At 36.9% G+C, this 21707-nt stretch overlaps 2 long non-coding RNA genes across 2 annotated transcripts in view; both read right to left on the bottom strand.

Moving 5' to 3' along the window:
- Positions 1-17200, bottom strand: part of LOC139362192 (uncharacterized) — a 66381-nt gene extending 49181 nt beyond the window's left edge. Inside the window, exon 1 of the long non-coding RNA XR_011620579.1 lies at positions 17132-17200. This is a non-coding gene — a long non-coding RNA (uncharacterized lncRNA). The remainder of the gene's footprint in view (positions 1-17131) is intronic.
- Positions 1169-1933, bottom strand: LOC105463579 (uncharacterized). Its single transcript, XR_976419.2, has 2 exons — positions 1796-1933; positions 1169-1664 (listed from the first exon to the last, which is right to left on the bottom strand). It is a non-coding gene; the product is annotated as an uncharacterized lncRNA (long non-coding RNA).
- Positions 17201-21707: the final 4507 nt, after the last annotated feature.

The raw sequence follows: 21707 nt of genomic DNA on the forward strand, positions 1-21707 counted from the left end.
TGGTAAAGTAAATTTATAGGAATATCTGTAGGGAACTCAGGGGTAAAATAAGATGTTAGAGTTATGTAAAATAAAAAAAAAAGCCAATACGGGTATGTTTAGTAGATTTATGGATAATTCAGGAAAACGAAATCCTAAAGATATTCTGGAAAGTGCAGGAAAATTGGCTTATAATCAAAGTACCAATGAAGATACAGAGAATATTCAGCAGAGGATACTGTGGGAGAAGGGTGGTGTGTCTTTGTGTGTGTGTGTGTGTGTGTGTGTCTTATATGTGTGTGTGTGTTCGTGTGTGTGTGTAAGTTTAAATTCTATGTATCTTTAGCCATCATGAGTGGGCATTAGTAGAGACATTATCAATGAATAACTTACTACCCTCTGCCCACCCACTTATTGGAATTTTTAAAAATAATCTATAAGTCTATATATATTTTTATACCAGCTAATTGTGACCAAATGACACAGCCTGGACACCAAAATATAAGAGTGTTCTATAAGATTTCTAAAAGTATACTCATGCGTTCTAGAAATAAATCTATTATATTTTGTAGTCAGTATTGGATACTTGAAATAAATATATATTTTTTAAATTTTGTTATTATAGAGTCTTCAAATGCTTTTGCATCTCTCTTTTGCAAGTCTGGTTTGGTATAAAATCCTTAATCAGTTTTTCCCTAATTGGACTGTGAAGAGAATTGCCTAGAGATTTTTAAAAAGTACAGATTTTGTCTAACATGACATCTTTTGCTACCAGAATCTTCAGGGTGCATGTTTTAAAATTGCAATTTTGAAAAATACCCCAAAAGATACCTGACAGGGAAATAAAAACTTGAGAACTCAATTCACTATGCCATAGAAAAATAATAATAATAAACTGAAAACTGAGTCATGCAAGAAACTACCTTTCCTTCTGTTCTGAAGCAGACAGCTACAGTTGAAAGGTAAAATATCTCCACAGGCAGCTGTGCCATGTTCACATTATCTTATGTAAAATGCCAATTTACTGAGAACAAGACAAAAATGTAATTGATTATTCTCCTACCTGCTCCTTTTCTCTTACAACACGTGGATTACTATACCCTCTGTCTTTCCCCTCCAGATTACTTTTCCTCATTAAATGTTGAAGTCCTCAAAATCATCTTTGGAAAAACACACAGACCATAGCCTGTTTCTGTGATTTCATGTTTATTTCTTCTGGGCATATCCTTAACCTTAGCAAAATAAACTTCAAAACTGATTGAGATTTGTCTCAGATACTTTCTATTTTATACATATTTACATACAGTTGTAATGAAACTAGCATTTTACATGAGATATTGAAGGCATAACAACTTAAATCAAATGTTTATTGGAAAGCGATAAGTATCAGTTTGTTTTCTTTTTTTAACCAAAAAATATAATTCAGAAAATTGTAAAGGTCATATGAATAGCTGACTAGCCCATGAACAAATCAGTTTAGCATAGACATTAATATCCAAATAATGAGTTAGTTATAAGTTTTATATTTGCTTAAGTTGGGTTCTTGCTACATAACTCAAATAAAATGATTTCTGTAGATGCTGTCATACTTGTTGTTTGGGCGATTTAGCTGTTCCAGCTTTCAGGCTTCAGAGTGTCTGAGGTGACCATGAGCTGAAGTGGTCCCCCAGCATAGCACAGCTTGTCTATGAAAACATGGTCAACGCACTTTTTAAAGCAGGTCCCTGATCCCGTTCCTCCTGACTGGGCAAGACCTCCCAACCAGGGTCTCCAGTCACCTCCTACAGGTGCATTTGAGCCAGCAATATGTCCGTACCTCCCTGTCACAGACCTCCTAGAAGATGGCGCAGACTGCCATCTTTGCTGCTTCACAGGCTTAACTGGTGATACCTGCAGGTACAGGAAAGTTTGAGGTGACTAGGCATTGAAGCGGAACCCCAGCATACCACAGCAAGTCTACAGAAAAGTGCACAGACTGTTAAAGGAAGAAAAATACACAAAAGCCAGCAACTTCAAATATTGAAGGTAAATAAGCCTGCCAAGATGAAAAAGAATTAGCACAAGAATGCTGAAAACTCAAAAAACCAGAGTGCCCTCTTTCCTCCAAATGACTGCAAGGGTTTGGAATCGGGTGGAGACTGAGGAAGTTAAAATGACAGAATTGGAATTCAGAATTTGGATAGAAATGAAGTACACTGAGCTAAAGGAGTACACTATAAACCAATGCAAGAAAGCTGAAACTCCTAATAAAACATTGCAGGAGTTGTCAGACAAAATAGTCAATAGATAAAAGAGTGTAATCAACCTGATATAGCACAAAAACACACTACATAATTTCCTAATGTGAACACAAGTATTAATAGTAGAAGAGATCAAGTGGAGAAAAGAATAACTGAGCTTGAAGACTACATTTCTGAAATAATGAGACAAAAACAGAAAAAAAAGAAAAGGAATGAACAAAACCTCCACAAAATATGGGATTATGTAATGAGACCAAATCTATGACTGACTGTTTTCCTGAATGATATGAGGACATTGGAATCAATTTGGACAACATATTTTAGGATATCATTCATGAGAACTTCCTGAACCTAGTTACAAAGGCAAACATTCAAATTCAGGAAATGTAAAAAACTCCAGTAAGATACACCATGAGAAAAACATCCCCAAGGCACATAATTATAAGATTCTTCAAAGTCAAAATGAAAGAAAAAATGTTAATGGCAACTAGAGGGAAAGGTCAGGCCACCTACAAAGGGAAGTACATCAGACTAACAGCAAATCTCTCAGCTGAAACCCTACAAGCAAGAAGAGATTAGTGGCCAATATTCAACATTTTATAAAGAAAATAATTCTAACCCAAAATTTCAAATCTAGCCAAATCAAGCTTTATAAGCTAAGAAGAAATAAGTTCTTTTTCAGACAAGCAAATGCTGGGGAATTTCTTACCACCAGACGTGCCTTAAAAGAGCTCCTGAAACAAGGACTAAATGTGGTAAGGAAAGACTATTACCAACTACTACAAAAACACACTGAAGTATGTATAGACCAGTGACATTATAAAGCAACCAAATAAACTAAGTTTGCAAAATAATCAGCTAACATCATGATGACAGAATCAAATCCACACATATAAATACTAACCTTAAATGTAAAAGTGCTAAAAGCCCCAGCTAAAATACACAGAGTGACAAGCTGGATAAAGAACCAAGACCTTGCGATGCTTTCTTTAAGAGATCCAACTCACATGCAATGAACAGATAGGCTCAAAATAAAGGGATGGAGGAAAATTTGCTAAGACAATAGAAAACATAAAAAAGATGGGATTGCAATATTAGTTTCTGACAAAAAAGACTTTAAACCATCAAAGATCAAAAAAGACAAAAAGGAGCGATACATAATGGTAAAAGGTTCAATTCAACAAGAAGAGCTATCTTAAATATATATGTACCCAACATAGTAGGACCAAGATTTATAAAGCAAGTTGTTAGAGACTTTCGAAGAGACTTAGACCTCCACATAATAGTAGTCAGAGATTTTCATACCTCATTGACAATATTAGACAGGTCATTGAAACAGAAAATTAGCAAAAATATTCAAGAACTGAACTCAACACTTGATCAAATGGACCTGATAGATAACTACAGAACTCTCCACTCAAAAACAATCGCATATACACTCTTCTCATTGTCACATGACACTTACTCTAAAATTAATTACATAATTGGAAATAAAACACTCCTTAGAAAATGAAAAAAAAAAAAACTGAAATCATAACAAAGAACCTCTCAAACCACAGCACAATCAAATTAACAATCAAGACTAAGAAATTCACTCAAAACTATCCAACGACATGGAAATTGAATGACTTCTAAATGACTTTTGGGTAAATAATGATATTAAGACAGGTATTTGGAAGTTCTTTGAGACTAATGAGAACAAAGAAAAAACATACCAGAAGCTCTGGGACCCAACTAAGGCAAAGTTTATATGAAAAGTTATAGCACTAAATGCCCACAAGAAAAAGTCAGAAACATCTTAAGTCAACACATTAACATCACAACCAAAAGAACTAGAGAACCAAGGGCAAAAAAATCCCAAAGCTAGTAGAAGACAGGAAATGACTAAAATTAGAGCTTAACTGAAGAAGATGGAGACAGGAAAAACAACAACAACAAAATTAAAAAGATGGGGGTGGAGCAAGATGGCCGAATAGGAACAGCTCCAATCTCCAGCTCCCAGCGGGAGCAACACAGAAGACGGTGATTTCTGCATTATCAACTGAGGTACTGGGTTCATCTCACTGGGGAGTGCCTGACAATCGGTGCTGGTCAGCTGTTGCAGCCCGACCAGCGAGAGCTGAAGCAGGGCCAGGCATCACCTCACCTGGGAAGCGCAAGGGGGAAGGGAATCCCTTTTCCTAGCCAGGGAACTGAAACACACAACACCTGGAAAATCGGGTAACTCCCAACCCAATACTGTGCTTTAAGCAAACGGGCACACCAGGAGATTATATACCACACCTGGCCAGGAGGGTCCCACGACCACGAAGCCTTCCTCATTGCTAGCACAGCAGTCTGCCATCTAACCACAAGGCAGCAGCCAGGCTGGGGGAGGGGCGCCTGCCATTGCTGAGGCTTAAGTAAGTAAACAAAACCCTGGGAAGATCGAACTGGGTGGAGCAGAAAACTCTGAAGACGCAAGCGACGCTGTCTGAGAGCTTTGAAGAGAGCAGTAGATCTCCCAATACTGAGGTTGAGATCTGAGAACGGACAGACTGCCTGCTCAAGTGGGTCCCGACCCCTGAGTAGCCTAACTGGGAGACATCCGCCACTAGGGGCAGACTGACACACCACACCTCACACGGTGGAGTACACCCCTGAGAGGAAGCTTCCAAAAGCAAGAATCAGACAGGTACACTCGCTGTTCAGCAGTATTCTATCTTCTGCAGCCTCTGCTGCTGACACCCAGGCAAACAGGGTCTGGAGTGGACCTCAAGTAATCTCCAACAGACCTACAGCTGAGGGTCCTGACTGTTAGAAGGAAAACTAATAAACAGGAAGGACACCAACACCAAAACCCCATCAGTACGTCACCATCATCAAAGACCAGAGGCAGATAAACCACAAAGATGGGGAGAAAGCAGGGCAGAAAAGCTGGAAATTCAAAAAATAAGAGCACATCTCCACCTCCAAAGGAACACAGCTATAGCCAGCAACCGATCAAAGCTGGACAGAGAATGACTTTGATGAGATGAGAGAAGAAGGCTTCAGTCCATCAAACTTCTCAGAGCTAAAGGAGGAATTACATACCCAGTGCAAAGAAACCAAAAATCTTGAAAAAAGAGTGGAAGAATTGATAACCAGAATAATTAATGCAGAGATGGCCATAAACGAACAGACAGAGATGAAAACTATGACACGAGAAATACATGACAAATGCACAAGCTTCAGTAACCGACTCGATCAACTGGAAGAAACAGTATCAGCGATTGAGGATCAAATGAATGAAATGAAGCAAGAAGAGAAATCTAAAGAAAAAAGAAGAAAAAGAAATGAACAAATCCCGCAAGAAGTATGGGATTATTTAAAAAGACTAAATCTACGTCTGATTGGGGTGCCTGAAAGTGAGGGAGAAAATGGAACCAAGTTGGAAAACACTCTTCAGGATATCATCCAGGAGAACTGCCCCAACCTAGTAGGGCAGGCCAACATTCAAATTCAGGAAATACAGAGAACGCCACAAAGATACTCCTCGAGAAGAGCAACTCCAAGACACATAATTGCCAGATTCACCAAAGTTGAAATGAAGGAAAAAATCTTAAGGGCAGCCAGAGAGAAAGGTTGGGTTACCAACAAAGGGAAGCCAATCAGATTAACAGCAGATCTCTCGGCAGAAACTCTCCAAGCCAGAAGCGAGTGGGGGCCAATATTCAACATTCTTAAAGAAAAGAATTTTCAACCCAGAATTTCATATCCAGCCAAACTAAGTTTCATAAGTGAAGGAGAAATAAAATCCTTTACAGACAAGCAAATGCTTAGAGATTTTGTTACCACCAGGCCTGCCTTACAAGAGACCCTGAAGGAAGCACTAAACATGGAAAGGAACAACCGGTACCAGCCATTGCAAAAACATGCCAAAGTGTAAAGACCATCGAGACTAGGAAGAAACTGCATCAACTAATGAGCAAAATAACCAGTTAATATCATAATGGTAGGATCAAGTTCACACATAACAATATTAACCTTAAATGTAAATGGACTAAATGATCCAATTAAAAGACACAGACTGGCAAACTGGATAGAGTCAAGACCCATCAGTCTGCTGTATTCAGGAGACCCATCTCACATGCAGAGACATACATAGGCTCAAAATAAAGGTATGGAGGAAGATCTACCAAGCAAATGGAGAACAAAAAAAAGCGGGGGTTGCAATACTAGTCTCTGATAAAACAGACTTTAAACCATCAAAGATCAAAAGAGACAAAGAAGGCAATTACATAATGGTAAAGGGATCAATTCAACAGGAAGAGCTAACTATCCTAAATATATATGCACCCAATACAGGAGCACCCAGATTCATAAAGCAAGTCCTTAGAGACTTACAAAGAGACTTAGACTCCCATACAATAATAATGGGAGACGTCAACACCCCACTGTCAACATTAGACAGATCAATGAGACAGAAAGTTAACAAGGCTACCCAGGAATTGAACCCAACTTGGTACCACGCAGACATAATAGACATCTACAGAACTCTCCACCCCAAATCAACAGAATATACATTCTTCTCAGCACCACATCGCACTTATTCCAAAATTGACCACATAATTGGAAGTAAAGCACTCCTCAGCAAACGTACAAGAACAGAAATTATAACAAACTGTCTCTCAGCCCACAGTGCAATCAAACTAGAACTCAGGACTAAGAAACTCAATCAAAACCGTTCAACTACATGGAAACTGAATAACCTGCTCCTGAATGACTACTGGGTACATAACGAAATGAAGGCAGATATAAAGATGTTCTTTGAAACCAATGAGAACAAAGATACAACATACCAGAATCTCTGGGACACATTTAAAGCAGTGTGTAGAGATAAATTTATAGCACTAAAGGCCCACAAGAGAAAGCTGGAAAGATCTAAAATTGACACTCTAACATCACAATTAAAAGAACTAGAGAAGCAAGAGCAAATACATTCAAAAGCTAGCTGAAGGCAAGAATTAACTAAGATCAGAGCAGACCTGAAGGAGATAGAGACACAAAAACCCTCCAAAAAATCAATGAATCCAGGAGCTGGTTTTTTGAAAAGATCAACAAAATTGACAGACCGCTAGCAAGACTAATAAAGAAGAAAAGAGAGAAGAATCAAATAGACGCAATAAAAAATGATAAAGGGGATATCACCACCGACCAGACAGAAATACAAACTACCATCAGAGAATACTATAAACACCTCTATGCAAATAAACCTGAAAATCTAGAAGAAATGGATAATTTCCTGGACACTTACACTCTCCCAAGACTAAACCAGGAAGAAGTTGAATCCCTGAATAGACCAATAGCAGGCTCTGAAATTGAGGCAATAATTAATAGTCTACCAACCAAAAAAAGTCCAGGACCAGATCGATTCACAGCTGAATTCTACCAGAGGTACAAGGAGGAGCTGGTACCATTCCTTCTGAAAGTATTGCAATCAATAGAAAAAGAGGGAATCCTCCCTAACTCATTTTATGAGGCCAACAACATCCTGATACCAAAGCCTGGCAGAGACACAACAAAAAAAGAGAATTTTAGACCAATATCCCTGATGAACATCGATGCAAAAATCCTCAATAAAATACTGGCAAACCAGATCCAGCGGCATATCAAAAAGCTTATCCACCATGATCAAGTGGGCTTCATCACTGGGATGCAAGGCTGGTTCAACATTCGCAAATCAATAAACGTAATCCAGCATATAAACAGAACCAAAGACAAAAACCACATGATTATCTCAATAGATGCAGAAAAGGCCTTTGACAAAATTCAACAGCCCTTCATGCTAAAAACTCTCAATAAATTCGTTATTGATGGAATGTATCTCAAAATCATAAGAGCTCTTTATGACAAACCCACAGCCAATATCATACTGAATGGGCAAAAACTGGAAAAATTCCCTTTGAAAACTGGCACAAGACAGGGATGCCCTCTCTCACCACTCCTATTCAACATAGTGTTGGAAGTTCTGGCTAGGGCAATCAGGCAAGAGAAAGAAATCAAGGGTATTCAGTTAGGAAAAGAAGAAGTCAAATTGTCCCTGTTTGTAGATGACATGATTGTATATTTAGAAAACCCCATTGTCTCAGCCCAAAATCTCCTTAAGCTGATAAGAAACTTCAGCAAAGTCTCAGGTTAAAAAATTAATGTGCAAAAATCACAAGCATTCTTATACACCAGTAACAGACATACAGAGAGCCAAATCATGAATGAACTTCCATTCACAATTGCTTCAAAGAGAATAAAATACCTAGGAATCCAACTTACAAGGGATGTAAAGGACCTCTTCAAGGAGAACTACAAACCACTGCTCAGTGAAATCAAAGAGGACACAAACAAATGGAAGAACATACCATGCTCATGGATAGGAAGAATCAAGATTGTGAAAATGGCCATACTGCCCAAGGTAATTTATAGATTCAATGCCATCCCCATCAAGCTACCAATGAGTTTCTTCACAGAATTGGAAAAAACTGCTTTGAAGTTCATATGGAACCAGAAAAGAGCCCGCATCTCCAAGACAATCCTAAGTCAAAAGAACAAAGCTGGAGGCATGACGCTACCTGACTTCAATCTATACTACCAGGCTACAGTAACCAAAACAGCATGATACTGATACCAAAACAGAGATATAGACCAATGGAACAGAACAGAGTCCTCAGAAATAATACCACACATCTACAGCCATCTGGTCTTTGATAAACCTGAGAAAAACAAGAAATGGGGAAGGGATTCCCTATTTAATAAATGGTGCTGGGAAAATTGGTTAGCCATAAGTAGAAAGCTGAAACTGGATCCTTTCCTTACTCCTTATACAAAAATTAATTCAAGATGGATTAGAGACTGAAATGTTAGACCTAATACCATAAAAACCCTAGAAGAAAACCTAGGTAATACCATTCAGGACATAGGCATGGGCAAGGACTTCATGTCTAAAACACCAAAAGCAACGGCAACAAAAGCCACAATTGACAAATGGGATCTCATTAAACTAAAGAGCTTCTGCAAAGCAAAAGAAACTACCATCAGAGTGAATAGGCAACCTACAGAATGGGAGAAAAGTTTTGCAATCTACTCATCAGACAAAGGGCTAATATCCAGAACCTACAAAGAACTCAAACAAATTTACAAGAAAAAAGCAAACAACCCCATCAAAAAGTGGGCAAAGGATATGAACAGACATTTCTCAAAAGAGGACATTCATACAGCCAACAGACACATGAAAAAATGCTCATCATCACTGGCCATCAGAGAAATGCAAATCAAAACCACAATGAGATACCATCTCACACCAGTTAGAATGGCGATCATTAAAAAGTCAGGAAACAACAGGTGCTGGAGAGGATGTGGAGAAATAGGAACACTTTTACACTGTTGATGGGATTGTAAACTAGTTCAACCATTATGGAAAGCAGTATGGCGATTCCTCAAGGATCTACAACTAGAAGTACCATATGACCCAGCCATCCCATTACTGGGTATATATCCAAAGGATTATAAATCATGCTGCTATAAAGATACATGAACATGTATGTTTATTGTGGCACTATTCACAATAGCAAAGACTTGGAATCAACCCAAATGTCCATCAGTGACAGACTGGATTAAGAAAATGTGGCACATATACACCATGGAATACTATGCAGCCATAAAAAAGGATGAGTTTGTGTCCTTTGTAGGGACCTGGATGCAGCTGGAAACCATCATTCTCAGCAAACTATCACAAGAACAGAAAACCAAACACCACATGTTCTCACTCATTGGTGGGAACTGATCAATGAGATCACTTGGACTCGGGAAGGGGAACATCACACACCGGGGCCTATCATGGGGAGGGGGTGGGGGAGGGTTTGCATTGGGAGTTATACCTGATGTAAATGACGAGTTGATGGGTGCTGACGAGTTGATGGGTGCAGCACAGCAACATGGCACAAGTATACATATGTAACAAACCTGCACGTTATGCACATGTACCCTAGAACTTAAAGTATAATAAAAACAAAGAAAAAAAAAAAGAAAAAAAAGATGAACTAATTCAGGAGTTGGTTTTATTTTAAAAAGTAATGAAAAGGTAGATTCTAACTAGACTAATGAAAAAAGAGAGAGACAAACTTATAAAAACATTATCAGAAACAACAGGAATACTGCCACTGACCCCACAGAACTACAAGCAAAACTCAGAGATTATGAACACCTCTATGGACATAAACTAGAAAATATAGAAGAAATAAATTCCTAGACACATACACTTTCCATGATTGAACCAGCAAGGAATTGAATCTCTAAATAGACCAATAATGAGTTCTGAAATTGAGTCAGTAATAAATAGCCTACTAACTAAAAAAAGCACAGGACCAGATGGATTCATAGCTGAATTCTTCCAGATGAACAAAGAAGAGCTGGTACCATTCCTTATGAAACTATTTCAAAAATTCAAGGAGGAGGGACTTTTTCCTATCAAAATCTTCAGGGTGCATGTTTTAAAATTGCAATTTTGAAAAATACCCCAAAAGATATGTGACAGGGAAATAAAAACTTGCGAACTCAATTCACTATGCCAAAGAAAAATAATAATAATAAGCTGAAAGCTGAGTCATGCTAGAAACTACCTTTCCTTCTGTTCTGAAGCAGACAGCTACAGATGAAAGGTAAAATACCTGCAAAGACAGCTACGCCATGTTCACATGAGCTTATGTAAAATGACAATTTACTGAGAACAAGACAAAAAGATAACTGATTATTTTCCTACCTGCTCCTTTTCTCTTGCAACATGTGGATTACCATACCCTCTCTCTTTCTCCTCCTAATTACTTTTGAAATTGAGTCAGTAATAAATGGCCTACTAACAAACTGGTATCAGCATTATCCTGATACCAAAACCTGGCTGATACAACAACAACAAAAACGTAAACTTTAGGCCAATATTCTTGATGAATATCAATGTCAAAATTCTCAATAAAATACTGGCAAATAAAATGCAGCAGCACACTAAAAAGGTAATCCTTCACAATCCAGTAGGTTTTATCCCTGGGATGAAGTGTCGGTTCAACATATGCAAATTCATAAATGTGGTTATTCACATAAACAGAAATAAAGACAAAAACCTCATAATTATCTCAATATATTTAGAAAAAATATTTCAATAAAACTCAACATCAGCTTATGTTAAAATCTCTCAGTAAACTAGGTATTGAAGGAACATACCTCCAAATAATAACAGCCATCTATGACAAACCAACAGCCAACATCATAATGAATGGGTGAAAGCTGGAAGAATTTGCCTTGAAAACTTGCATTAGACAAGGATACCCTCTTCCACCACTCCTGTTAAACATAGTAGTGGAATTTCTGGCCAGAGCAATCAGGCAAAGGGACCAAAGAAATAAAGAAAGTGAGAAATCAGGAAGAAAGCAAGAGAGAAGAGAGGGGAGGAGAGAGAGAGAGAGAGAGAGAGAGAGAGAGAGAGAGAGAGAGAGAGAGAGAGACAGAAAGAAAGAAAGAAAGAAAGAAAGAAAGAAAGAAAGAAAGAAAGAAAGAAAGAAAGAAAGAAAGAAAGAAAGAAAGAAAGAAAGAAAGCAAGCAAGCAAGCGAAGGGAGGAAAGGAAGAAGGAAGGAAGGAAAAGAAGAAGGAAGGAAGGAAGGAAGGAAGGAAGGAAGGAAGGAAGGAAGGAAGGAAGGAAGGAAGGAAGGAAGGAAGGGAGGAAGGAAGGAAGGGAGGAAGGAAGGAGGGAGGGAGGGAACGAGGGAGGGAGGGAGGGAAGGAAGGAAGGAAGGAAGGAAGGAAGGAAGGAAGGAAGGAAGTACTCAAATAGGAAAATAGAAAGTCAAGCTATCCTTCTTTGCAGATGACATAACCCTACATCTAGAAAACTTCATAGTCTCAGCCCAAAATTTTCTGAAGCTGATAAACAACTTCAGCAACAACTCAGAATACAAAATCAATGTGCAAAAATCAGTAACATTTCTATACACCAACAATATTCAAGCTGTGAGCCAAATCACGAATGAACTCTCACGCAAATTACCATAAAAATAAATAAATGAATAAATAAAACACCTAGGAATACAGCTAACAAGAGAACTGAAAGATCTTCACAAGGAGATCAAACCACCACTCAAAGAAATCAGAGCTGACACAAACAAATGGAAAAATATTTTATGCTCATTGGTAGGAATAATCAATATCATTACAATGGCCACAATATGCAAAGCAATTTATGGATTCAATGCTACTCCCATTAAACTACCATTGACATTCTTCACAGAACTAGAAAAAAATTAAATTCATATGGAACACAAAAAGAGTTTAAACAGTCAGTGCAATCCTAAGCAAAACACAAATTTGATTGCATCATGCTATCTGGCTTCAAACTACACTACAGGGCTACAGTAACCAAACAACATGGTACTGGTACAAAAACAGACACATACACCAATGGAACAGAATAGAGAACCCAGAAATAAGACTACACACCTACAAATAACTGATCTTCAAAAAACCTGGCAAAAACAAGCAGTGGGGAAAGAATTGCCTATTCAATAAATGGTGCTGGGATAACTGGCTAGCCACATACAGAAAACTGAAACTGGACCCCTTCCTTACATTATATACAAAAGTTAACTCAAGATGGATTAAACACTTAAATGTAAAACTTAAGACTATAGAAAGCCTGGAAGACAACTTGGCCAATCCCATTTAGGACATAAAAGCACTGGCAAAGATTTCATGACAAAGATGTCAAAAGCAATTTTAACAAAAGCAAAAATTGAAAAATCGGATCTAATTGAACTAAAGAGCTTCTGCACAGCAAAAGAAACTATCAACAGAGTAAACAGACAACCTACAGAACGAGAGAAAAGTTTGGCAAACTAATGCATCTGACTAAGGTGAAATATTAAGCTTTTATAATGAACTTAAATTTACCAGAAAACAACAACAACAACAACAACCCCATTAAAAAGTGGGCAAAGGAAGTGAACAGATACTCTTCAAAAGAAGACATACATGTGGCCAACAAGCATATGAAAAACAGCTCATCACTGATATTTAGAGAAATGGAAATCAAAACTACAATGAAATACCATCTCACACCAGTCAGAATGGCTAATATCAAAAAGTGCAAAAATAACAGGTGCTGGTGAAGTTGTGGAGAAAAGGGTCACTTACACACTGCTGGTGGGAGTGTTAATTAGTTCAACCATTGTGGAAGACAGTGGCGATTCCTCAAAGACCTAAAGACACACATACCATTCGACCCAGCAATCCCATTACTGGGTATATACTCAAATGTATATAAGTTATTCCATTATAAAGAAACATGAATGTGTGTGTTCAGTGCAGCACTATTCCCAATAGCAAAGACATGGAATCAACCCAAATGCCCATCAGTGATAGACTGGATTAAAAAAATGTGGCACATATACACCATGGAATACCATATTTAAAAAAGTGGGCCAGGCACAGTGGCTCACGCCTGTAATCCCAACACTTTGGGAGGCCGAGGCTGGCGGATAACGAGGTCAGGAGATTGAGACCATCCTGGCTAACATGGTGAAACCCCGTCTCCACTAAAAATACAAAAAATTAGCCGGGCGTGGTGGGGGGCGCCTGTAGTCCCAGCTACTCCGGAGGCTGAGGCAGGAGAATGGAGTGAATCCGGGAGGTGGAGCTTGCAGTGGGCCGAGATCACGCCACTGCACTCCAGCCTGGGTGACTGAGCCAGACTCCATCTCATAAATAAATAAATAAATAAATAAATAAATAAATAAATAAATAAAAATAAATAAAAAAATACAAAAGTGTACCTGACACATAGTAAGTACTACATAAAGTGCTTATCAAATAAAGATTAAGACTATGTTAAGAAAAAAACTTAGAATATTTACATAAAACTGCAGATGTTTTACATTACCTCATAATCACACCAAGCCTCTTGTCAAGGAGGTTGTAAAGCTAATAATGGGGACCTCTGTGTAAAGAATTTGTTGTTTATTTATTTATTCATTGTTGCAGTAGCTGATACATTTATCACAGTGTAGTCTTCAGAATTATGTTATTTAAAATGTCATGGTTAAAAAATGGAAATTTATGTATTTTTTTATTGTGGCTAAATTTTGTTAATTTTTTTCTTATGTTGATAGTAGTATTAAAATATTTTCATTTTTTTTTTAATCAAAGGTACTTTAGCTGAAGTTTTTACACTAGTATAAAAAACTGCTAGGTTACTTACAATTTTGTGTGATAGGTTTCTCTAGGTTTTAAGCTACCAAATGCTGAGCACCCATGTGTTATAATCACTAAAACATTCTTACATGGCCCAGCATATGTGAAGAACAAACGAGTATGTGACTGAATCCATTAAGGAACAGATATAACCTGGTTTCTATTTAAAATTCTGAAAAAGAGCAGTGGTCAGTAAACTATATGAATGCTTTACTTTTTCTAGTCTCTGACATTAATTATATCAAATGAAAATAGATTCTTGACAAGAGAGAATTAAAAGCTGTATTTTGCAAATATTATTGAATTTGTAATTGTCACGCTTTAATCCAATTATTTACACATTAAAGTATAAATAATAATTGGCCTTATTATGCCAACCATAAAAATGAAAACAAAAACTTTCATATTTGTAAAGAAAAATTGTTTTTCAACTGTCTATGGCATAAAATATGCTGCCATTAATTGTTTTGCCGTTAGTGTTAGGCTTGTCAACATAGTCCTTATTTGTTGTTTTTAGGATATTTTATAAGTTGATGACTCCTGAGCCTGTTTGAACCATGAACCAGACTATAATTCTATTAATCTAAAAAGGGACACTCCTCAATTTCATATAAGTAGCATTATTTTTTATTCAGATAAATACAAGTTTAAAAAATTCTAAGTGAGGAATCCAAAAGAAAAATATAGCTAGTAGTTTTTGCTAATTTTGTTATTACCTCTCATAATTCCAGGCACTTTCTTTAACATGAATTAAAGTATTACGTGTGTTCTGACATATTTACATTGCCTGGAAACCTACAAATGCAGGTTCTAATAGAGGTATGCAAATGCTGAATGAAGATGCCATTTGTTTTTTATCTGTTTTGGCATTGGAAGTCACCTGATCACATTATATTTTGGGCACATGTAAGATTGCCCTCATATAAACATCACTGAATGGGAAATGAGGTGGAGATAATGTAATAATCTTCACATCTCCCAAATGAAAACATTTAATCAGTTACAGAAAATTCTTAAAAACTGAAATATAATCTAATTTTCCTATGATAAATTGGCCCATTTCCATGGAAACATCTTCATCTTTGAGGGAAAAAAAAAAAAAAGTTCATCTAAGCAGCTGGAGGTAAAGATCGTTGTAATGGGCCACTAAGGATTTTAAAAATCAATGAGAAATGATTAATTCAGTAGAATCAGTACAATTTACCATCCTACTCTTCAAGTCAATCTTCACTTAATCTCTGTTGCTATTTTACTGTTTGACTATATTTTTAACTCCTTTGGCAGACTGTTCAGAGATAAGCTTGAGCTAAATTTTATCAGGTATTGAAATCCATTGGTGCTGAAGATGATAAGCATTGTTACATTTGCATTATACAAGTAGAAATGTTAATAGTTTTTGAAAATGCAGAGTGGAAGCTGTAGTTTGGAATGTTTTCTTCAATTAGAAAAAGCAAATTTGTTTTCTTTTGTATTCAGAGGCAAGGTTTCTTCTTTCACAGGCTAGAGTAAAGAGGCATGATCATAGTTCACTGTAACCTCTAATTCCTGGGCTCAAGGAATCCTCCTGCATCAGGCTCCCAAGAAGCTGGGACTACAGGCATGTGCCCCCATGACCAGCTGATTTTTTAAATTTTTATTTATTAATTTATACAAGGACTCACTATGTTGTCCAGCCTGGTCTTGAACTCCTGTCTTCAAGCAACCTACTCACCTCGGCCTCGCAAAATGCTAGAATTACAGGTAGGAGCCACTATGCTCAGCCAGAAATCATGTTTTAAAATAAATATTTTGCTAACAGTTTTTTGGCTATATGGGTTCTCACCGTTTTTTCAATTTCTATCCACTGGAAAGTGAAAATAAACATAAATATTGAAATATTAATATTTTTGTTGGACTTCAGATTAGTACACTTCCTGTGATTATGGATGGTGCTTTAAAGGCTTTACTTCCACTGTAAAATGAGGGAAAAATATATATCTCAGATTTATTATATAGATTTAATAAGTCTATAAGGTTTTTTTTTTTTTTTACAATTTCTATTAACAAATTTACATTACTATAAATGTATAGGAATGTTTTATCATCTCTTGATCAACATTAAAGCCCAAGAAAACTGGTGATATTTCTATGAAACTATCAGAAGATGTGAAAAATCTAAATAAGCTTATTGAATTGGTTTCTTGTTGGGTAGAATTGTCTTTCATTTTGGGGACCAGTTGAAGGTCAGTTATGTAATATCATGAGTATGCTACCATTTTAGCAGCAGAAGGACCATATCAGGGCAGGAGACAGGGGAGGAACTGAAGATATCCACTAACAGTCAGTATCAACTTCCGAGCCTACAAGTAACCTTGGAAGTAGCTCCTGCTCCAATCAAGGTTCTGCTGACTGTAGTCTTGGATGATACTTTGTCTGAAATTTATGAGAGACTCTGAACCAAAATCACCTAGCTTAGTCATTCCAAAATTCCTGTCCAACTGACATTGTGAAGATAATAAATTTTATTTCAAATTATCTTTAAAAAGTAAATAAGCAAGTTGAAGATATACAGGAAGCATGAGAATTTATAAAATCGAAAAAAAAAAAAGTGGCAATGATATCAAAATTAGCTACTCTGACCTTCAAATTTAAAATGAGTTAATAGGTTTGGGTTTATTATTAACCTTACCCCTTGATTCCTTAGTCCTCATCTTCCATCCAATCACCTCCGATTTTATTAGAGATGAGAGAAGAGGCTGTTGGTTTGAATGGGAAAATTGGATTATTCATTATACTCATTCATCTTTACATTTTCCAAGGATCCTCAATTAGGTGGAATCACATTTAAATGCATTTGCTAGGGTTTATGATTTTACTGGAGTTGGCCCAAATTTGCTTTCTCTAAGGTCTCTATAGTATTTGGAACCATATGTGTTTCTAGATTATCAGCTAATATCCAGTTTTATGTGCCTCAGGATTAAATAATCTTATTATACATTCCTTACATTTGTTCTTTAGATTTGAGTACAGTGAAAGAATTTACTCTGCAAAGTACTAAAATGTTGTGTCATACAGGATCTTGGGAGGTTTTTCCATGACTAACGATCTAGAATGGTCACTGATACCTGGGTTATAGCTGTCAAATGCCCTACAACGTCTTTCTGCCTCCCCATATCAGCTCTGTTCTCACCCCTTTATCTGGCCTCTGTCTCTTTTTAGTAAGGGACTCTCTTTTGAGCCTAGCTTCTAAGGTATACCTTAAGCAAGTAGTACACAACTTTGTAGTGTTCTTACACAATTCTTCAGGACATTTTGTCACAAAAAGGGCACAGTTTATGAGCTATGAAGATAAATTGAGAACAAGCTTCTTGAGGGATGGTTAGGTGCAATACTTTATAGTAATTTTGCAAATAATATTTTCTCTAAGTAGCCAAAGGACTCATGGGGTGCTGAACGTTTTGTGTTTATTTGTTCTCCAACCTATGACATCCCTGTTTTCTTTAATGAAGATGTGTTAGAGGTTATAGGAGGTTAACCAGATAAACTGATTGTTGTGATCGATGCAGGAGGCAGATAAGGAGAGAGGGGTGGTCCTGGGAGAATCTCCAACCCACCCCACAAGTGTTTACATCAGATGGTTTTATGCAGGTAAGGGAACCCGCCCAGGGTCTTGTCTGCTCACGCCAGCAGCTGGGAGATTGGGGTGGAGCTAACGGGAAGTTTGTGCCTTGTGAAGGGAGGAGGAGCCTGACCTCTTCAGCTCCTTTGTGACGACCTGGTATTCAATCTGTGAAGTGGGAGCCTGTTGGGACCCCTCCTTTTTTCACTGAGAGCTTTCTTTTAAAAAATTCTGCTCTCCTCACCTTTCAATATGTCCACGTGCCTAATCTTTCTTGGTCAAGTGATGAGAACCTGTTTTTAGCGGAAATAAGGAGCAAAAATCCCGCACCAGTTAAAGGAGATTATCACTAAATAGGGAAACTAGTGTATCCCGTTTGGTCCATAAAGTACTGCTATTTTAATGTTAGCCATCTGCTGCTACTGTTTTGGTATTTTGATAAATGCTAGGACTAAAAATTAGTGTCTCAGCATATATTTTATTACAAGGAAAGGGTTAATGAGTATGAAAAACAATGACTTATAAATTATACCATAACTAAGTGTTGGAGACTTCACAGAATTCCCTACAAGGAAAATATGCCTTCTAGAAGGTCTTCCTGAGTGAATAATAATACACTAACAATGGAATAGCAGATCATGAAAAATCATTTTAGGGGGCTATTTGGAGATGGACTACTCTACAAATTTTGCTGGATTGACAACCCCTTCTCTATTTTTAAAAGGATCCCCATCATTACTATATTATGATTCAAGATAAATGTGGACAACTGTTGTCAAATTATAGTCATTAGCATATTAACATATTTTTGTTTCTCAGCATGACATTTACAATTCTATTGTGATTTATTGTGGTACATATATATATTTTTTAAAAAACATGAATCTGGCTTCTACTTAAGATACGTAAGTATGGATAAATCACTTAACTCGCCTAACGTGAAGTTTCTTTCTAAGTAAATGGAATTGATGACACCTCATTGGATATCTGATAAGATTAATTAATAAGACATACCTGAGACATTATACATATTGTAGGTACATTATTTTTATTATCATCTTGCATATTTGAAAGCAATGCCCATTTTTATACCTCGTAAAATGCATTCATATCTTTATAGTTTTTGCTTTCCTAAAACAAAAGAAGAAATTCACATTCTTTCTTCAATGGTAAATATTTACAATTTTAACTCATCTTATAAAAGTGGGTTAAAAGTCTACAAAACAGGAGTAAGTAAGTCTTCGCATTTTAGAAATATAGCCCTGTTACATGAAGTTTTTGGGGGCCATTGTTTTGAATGAGGCTCCTAAACTAAGACCCAGATGAATAGACCAAACTAGAATGAAGTAACTCATGCTAGGTGCCGTGAAATCAACCTGAATTCAGAAATTTCCCAGTTTTCCAAAAGCAGGAGACTCATAGCAACCAATCAGAAGGTGCCTCGAGTTTACCCGAACCAGCATGAAAGAATGTCCCTCTACTTTAACCTTATGAGGAAAGCAGCTTTGAAAAGATGAATCTGGCCAGGTGCAGTGGCTCATGCCTGTAATCCCAGCACTTTGAGAGGCCGAGGTGGGCGGATCACAAAGTCAAGAGAATGAGATCATCCTGGCTAACAAGGTGAAATCCCGTCTCTACTAAAAAAAAAAAAAAAAAAAAAAAAAAAAAATTAGCCAGAGGTGGTGGCGGACGCCTGTAGTCCCAGCTAATCAGGAGGCTGAGACAGGAGAATGGCATGAACCCCGGAGGCGGAGTTTGCAGTGAGCCGAGATTGCCACTGCATTCCAGTCAGGGTGTCAGAACGAGACTCCATCTCACAAAAAAAAAAAAACAAAAAAACAAAAAACAAAAAAAACGGAAAAGGTAAATCTGTTTCTTGTTTTCTATTTCTACTTTGTTCAGTCCTTTTTTCTTTGTAAAGCCAAAATCTTATTCTCAACTCATTGGAACACTCATTCTCTTTTATAAAATGAGATAGTGCCGGATTCTAGAATTTCAAATAACATCCAATTACAGCTTTAATCAAAATTTGTTGTGATTTTGTCTTTTGGCAACCCCATATACACGTAACTGTTCACGTTTTCTGTTAAAAAAATAAAAAGTCAATGACCTTATCAGAATTTTACTCAAAGAATATTCTTTAAGTGGCAGTATTTTCTGTACAGGTGATATAAAGCATCGTGCTTTTCTTTTCTCCGATTACCTCCTGAATATAGTTGGAAAGAAATGCAGCTTAGAAGAAAGCAATAAAAAGTGACAAAAATACATGTGTTACTTTTCATAGAATGCAATGTTTTATAAGTGTACTCTTATCCGGCAATGCCATTAAATATATTTCAGTGTCCTGGCTAGTAGCTCATAATAAGAGAATCTGTCTTTATGATTACAAAATTATATATATATATATTAATTATAAGAGATGCCTTTCTCTGTTTCTAGAGCAACAAATCTTTATAAGAAAGATGTTATTTTGATAATTACGGTTTGGAATATAAATAATTTAAATATCTATTCTGTCACTATTTTATAGCCCAATTGTCTACATACAAATACTTTGAACATGAATTTAAACTTAATACGAAATTCTTCTAGACATAAGAAAATACGATATTGATGGGAAAATAATTCTTTTTTTTTTTTTTTTGGTAATTCACTCTCTGACTATTGACTAATTTAAGCACAAATGCAAATAAATACAGAAATATTTTTTAAAATTGCAAAAACTAAAATAAACAAGTAGGGGAAAAATAAGAGATGAGTAGAAGTTAAAGATAAAAGATGGAATTAATGCAGAGAATTCATAGAAACTGTCTGGAGATTGTAGACCACACTAGGGTAGATAAGAGTTAAATAAAATGATGAAATGAAGTGGTTACTAAGAGGTTGAAGAGGAAATTTTGTTGTTGTTGTTGTTTATTTGTTTGTTTGTTTTTGGTTTTCTTTTTGTTGCTACTCTTCTTTCGAGATGGAGTATCTCTCTGTCACTCAGGCTGGAGTGCAGTGGCGTGATGATCTCTGCACACTGCAAGCTCCGCCTCCCGGGTTCATGCCAGTCTCCTGCCTTAGCCTCCCGAGCAGCTGGGACTACAGGCGCCCGCCACCATGCCCGGCTAATTTTTTGTATAGTAGAGGCGGGGTTTCACCCACCGTGTTAGCCAGGATGGTCTCTTTCTCCTGACCTTGTGATCTGCCCACCTTGGCCTCCCAAAGCGCTGGGATTACAGGCATGAGCAACTGCACCCGGCCAGGGGTAATGTTCTTTAAGCATCTGTGGAGAGAGTATGAAATAAGCTGAATTTCTTGTTTTTGCTTGCTAAAAGACGGCAGAGAACATTTGATATTTTTCACGGACATTTTGGTCGGTAGTATACCCTCACAGTATTACTTCAGGAAAATGCTAATTTTCCTGCTCTTTGCCATAATATGATCTGAAGAAATAATAATTTGTCTTGAAATTCCATAAGACATCACAAAATTTACTACAGTAACATTCGGCAGACTGTATATGATAATCAGGAATTGGCACATATTTTGAATGAAAACTTGAAGGTAAGAGATTTTAAAATCCATACAAATTTATAGACCTGTCGTCTCAGTGAATTTTCTGATGGTTCATGTCTCTGGAGCATGTCAACATAGTCTGTTT

This window comes from Macaca nemestrina, chromosome 3, assembly GCF_043159975.1.
Source record: "Macaca nemestrina isolate mMacNem1 chromosome 3, mMacNem.hap1, whole genome shotgun sequence".
Classification (NCBI taxonomy): Eukaryota; Metazoa; Chordata; class Mammalia; order Primates; family Cercopithecidae; genus Macaca; species Macaca nemestrina.